The sequence below is a fragment of the Frankliniella occidentalis genome, unplaced genomic scaffold (genome assembly GCF_000697945.3).
Source record: "Frankliniella occidentalis isolate FOCC.00 unplaced genomic scaffold, Focc_3.1 Scaffold82, whole genome shotgun sequence".
NCBI classification, from domain to species: domain Eukaryota; kingdom Metazoa; phylum Arthropoda; class Insecta; order Thysanoptera; family Thripidae; genus Frankliniella; species Frankliniella occidentalis.
The window spans coordinates 1,024,698-1,028,950 of NW_026267212.1; the positions used below are offsets into that span (position 1 = coordinate 1,024,698).

The 4,253-nt window shown below is 52.4% G+C and overlaps 1 protein-coding gene across 1 annotated transcript in view; it reads right to left on the minus strand.

Annotated features, from left to right (window-relative positions):
- The window catches only part of LOC127749724 (dual specificity calcium/calmodulin-dependent 3',5'-cyclic nucleotide phosphodiesterase 1C-like), a 196,489-nt gene that overhangs the window by 3,075 nt on the left and 189,161 nt on the right, over nt 1-4,253 (minus strand). The window lies entirely within an intron of this gene.

Here is a 4,253-nt window from a genome sequence, read left to right on the forward strand (position 1 = left end):
GTAGGCAATCGCGTCCAAGCCAAAAAGTCCCCGAAAGCAGCAGATCACCCGTGCACCCAGAAAAATTGTTTCTTGATTCAAGTAAATTTTTCTTGTTCCAAGTGACGCTGACACAAGATCAAATTTACTCTTGAATCAATCTGATATTTTCTTCCGAATAAGACAAAAATCTTATTCCAAAGGCAATACTGCCTTGTTTCAATTGTGAATTTCATCTTGTGTCAGCGTCACTTGAAACAAGAAAAATTCACTTAAATCAAGAAACAATTTTTCTTGGGTGTGGTTTGGACCTGGAAGTGAGCCGTCATACCCAGGAGGCGGCCAAGACCCGCTGGACCACTCACTACCCCGGTGCCGCATACGTGATGCACGATAACCACCCGAAACTAGAGCACACTCTGCGCACGATGAGTTGTACCTTTCACCAGCAAATTTACACGATTGTACACCCTTTCACGCAAATGTCACTGATAAAACAAATGTGGAAATCATCTCACTAAATGTTGTGTAGTTTTCGGTGTGCAAAATTTATATACTTCATGGAGCTTAACTGAACAGAACGTAGCTAATTGGTATACAGACCTTCGCAAAATTGTTTAATGTTTGCGCACTACGAAACTATGCATAATTTGCAGAATCATTTGACACTTAAGCGTGCGACATTTGCATCAACCTTTGATTGCGGGTTTTGGGGGCGATAAAAGTTTTTACCATGTACACATTGAGTCATAGAAGACTTTTGTTACGAAAGTATCACAAGTCCAGAGATTCAGTGTGGTGTACCGGTGCGGATCTGACGCTGCAGATGCTGGTACTCCCACTCCCAACGTCTCGAGGCACCTCGGTGGCCGGTGGCCTGGCCCGGACCCGCACCCAGCTCTATGGGCCCCAGGCATCCAGGGAGCAGAGAGAGACCCAGGACAGTCCTGTTGTGGTGCTCTCGCGGTTGAGGCGCGGAGGACCGCCCGACTGCGGCCAATGGAGGGTTGTAGTAGGAGCTAAGGCTGGGCTAGGGTACATCCTGTTCGCATCCCACCCCACATCCCCACCCCGCAAGGTGCAGCAAACCACAATGACCCCACACACCTTATGGGGCGTCGGGCCAAGCCAGATGCTCATATGCACTTTGCATGGCCCGAGGGGTGACAAAACTCGGCTTTTTAATGTTAAGTACAGCTGAACCATAAAGGTCGTCGAGAAGATGGCAATGTTTTTTTTTCAAAACAGCAACGTTCTTTGCAAAACAGCAATGTTTGTTTCAAAACAGCAATCTTCTGTCCCTGGACAACTTTTGTTGTTCTACAACAACACGGAGTCTTTGAAAAAAACAAACAAAAAAACAGAGATTTGCTGTTAATTCTAGATGATAACTTTTTACAGTGTGCACCTCGGCGCCGTTCGCTGTCCGCGGCGCTTCTTTTGGCCGACCTTCTGGGAATGGCTCAGCGAGGGGCACCGCGCGGCTCTGGGATGACCCGGAGACGGTGCGGCCACTCTTAGTACCGTCTGCTGCCTTCGAGGACGAAGCCACAAACGGCCGCCCCTTCCCCCTCAGTACCGTCTGTAAAAGCAATACACCACAGTGTTGCGGATTTGCCTACCCGATCTGCGTGTGTAAGGCGCCATAGCACCGTGGGTATGCAAACCAGCAACATTGGGGAGTATTGGACTTTACATTCAGTACGTCGCAGTGGTCAGCGTGACGGGTTCGCAAGGTCGCAGGCCAGAAGTTCCAGGTTCAACTCTCCATCCGGTAAGGTATTTCATCATTACTTTAATGTTTCCTAACGTATATAATTACCCGAAGGCAAAAGGAAGGCGAGAAAGAATGGGAGAAAACTGCGAAAAAAGTGTGGAAAAAACGCGTTCTTTTTTAAAAGGTGCATTCGGCGTATAGGAAAATTCCTATGCATGTGTAGGAAGACCGCACACAACTAGTTTGTCCTATACAGGTGTCAATGAAAATTCCTATTATACTGTAGCATAGCATGGGAGGATTACCATTCACTCGCGAGAACACAATTAGTACACACTAAAACCTCCATACATTTATACAGGAGACTTAGTGTGTTCTTGACCAAGTACACACCACTTCCTGCATACTTGCCAGAGCACACAGGATCTCCTGCATACATGTAGGTATGCAGGAGATACTGCATTCAAGTACACACTTGGGTTTCCAGAGCACGCATGGTAGAACTCCGACATGCGTGTATGGGGAAATTCCCATTATAGACATTTATACGATTTTTTTTTTTCGAGTCGATCCTTTGTACGGTACAAACCCAATTCTTCGTCATATGAAGACTGCTCTTTGCAAAAAACTAAAATTGTCCGGTATTCTCTCACAAGCTCGTAACATGTCCGCTGTTGGGGACGCAGGGGCTCGGGGTAGGGTAGGCTCGGCTCGGCCAACATCATCCGTCGCGATGCGTCTCGTTGGCTATGTCCCCTTCTTCCTCCCTCGCCATTTCTCTTACCGTTCAGCCTCCCGTTTCACTCCGCACGCCCTTTCATTTGACTCCGTGTCGTCCTCGCAATTTCTCATCCCCCCCTCCTTTCCCTCCCGGTGACCCCGCCCGCTCTAGCTTCATTTCTTTTTATTTATTTTTCGGAATGTGCTGAGAGGCGGGGGGAGGCTCACACCGCACTCATTAAAGCTAGTGTCCCAATCCTTTAACTGCGCGCAAAATGTGCAACCGTCCATTTCTGGTGATGGTTTGTGTGAATCATTGTGTTTGCATACCTAAACGATTCAATTGTAATCAATTTACAGTGATAGTAGAATTATTTTAGATACCATCCAACAAAACTCAGAGAAGAGACAATGAGACACTGCCTTCCAAGAGCTGTGCGCATTTTTTATCCTTTCGGGGCTTTCGCAACATCAGCAGGTGAGAGATGTTCATAAAATGGCGGAAAAAAACAGTAAAACACTGCCTAATGAGTCCCGAAAGGGCCATTTCGGCCGCCCCGCAGGCATTCTTGCACCCGCAGAAACGACCAACCACGAGCGGCTGGCAGGGGTTCAAATCTCATCACACGGTGGTGCTAGGATTTCCCTTTTCCTTGACCCCTTTAGTAATTTTTTACCCTCACTCCGTCTGCGCTTTAATCACCCTTCTCTTGACCTCTTTAATTATTGCAAAGTACGCCTGTTGCCTCGACGCTCGCTCCACCCCCCCTCCCCAGCTCCTCCTGTCCCCGGCCGCTCCAGGCTGTGTGCACCCTCCCTCTTCCCTGCTGGGCGCTGGGCGCGCCGCGTACACTCTGTCCCACCCCTCGACGCCACACCGCATGCGGGGTTGCCTAACCGCGGCCTGGCACGGCGCTAAAAGGCCACCTGGGTCTCCCTTAGCAGCATCAACCGTCCGCCTCGCCGTACGCTCCCCTCCCTCTCTCTCCCTCTCGTTCTCTCTCTCCCTCTCTCTCACTCCCTCCCTGCACACGCCAGATAGGGCTGCGACCCGCCGCCAACACAATGCTGCGGCCAGGTCGCCGCCTCCGCCGCCCCCGGCCGCCCGCTGCCACCGCGGAGAGTGCAGGCTGTGCCGCTGCGCCCCGAGAGGGATTACCGCACACAGGAGCAGCTGAGCACGAAAAATATTATTCGACGCCGTGTTTCCTCTCTGCGGCGTCGTGCCGCGTGTGTGACGCGACGACACGCCACGACGCCGCGCCGACGAGGCGGGCCCCACCGCCCCGACCCCAAGGCCGCCCTGGGCCCGCCGGCACTGGCCTCCTTCAGAGTGTATTTTGCCTTCCAAATCCGCGCCGAACCAGCTATGTAGTGGCGGGCGAGGGGGCGCAGGAGTTATCGCCCCCAGGCAGACAGGTTAGGCCCTCGCCCCTCCTCTCCGCGCCTCGCCGCGCCTCGCCCAACGGCGAACTACACGGACTAGTACGTAGGGCTAGTATCGGGCGCCGAGCGTTCGGTCATGTTTGCATGCAGCCGTGCGTGGGGGCGGACATGCGGGCATGATTGGCGAGAGAAAGGGGGAAAGGGGAGAGGGGGTAGGCACGTAGGGTAAGGACGCTGACCCTTGCCTTTCCCTAACACTAACTCTCTCTCTCTCTCTCTCTCTCTCTCTCTCTCTCTCTCTCTCTCTCTGTCCCCCCGACCCCTTACCACCTCCCAAGCACTATTCGCGGCGCGCTGCTCATTTCCAAGTCGATCGACAGTCCTCCTTGCAGACCTCCTCTCACACCCCTACCCGACCCGCCCCCCTCATCCTCTCCGCCTCCGCCTCCCG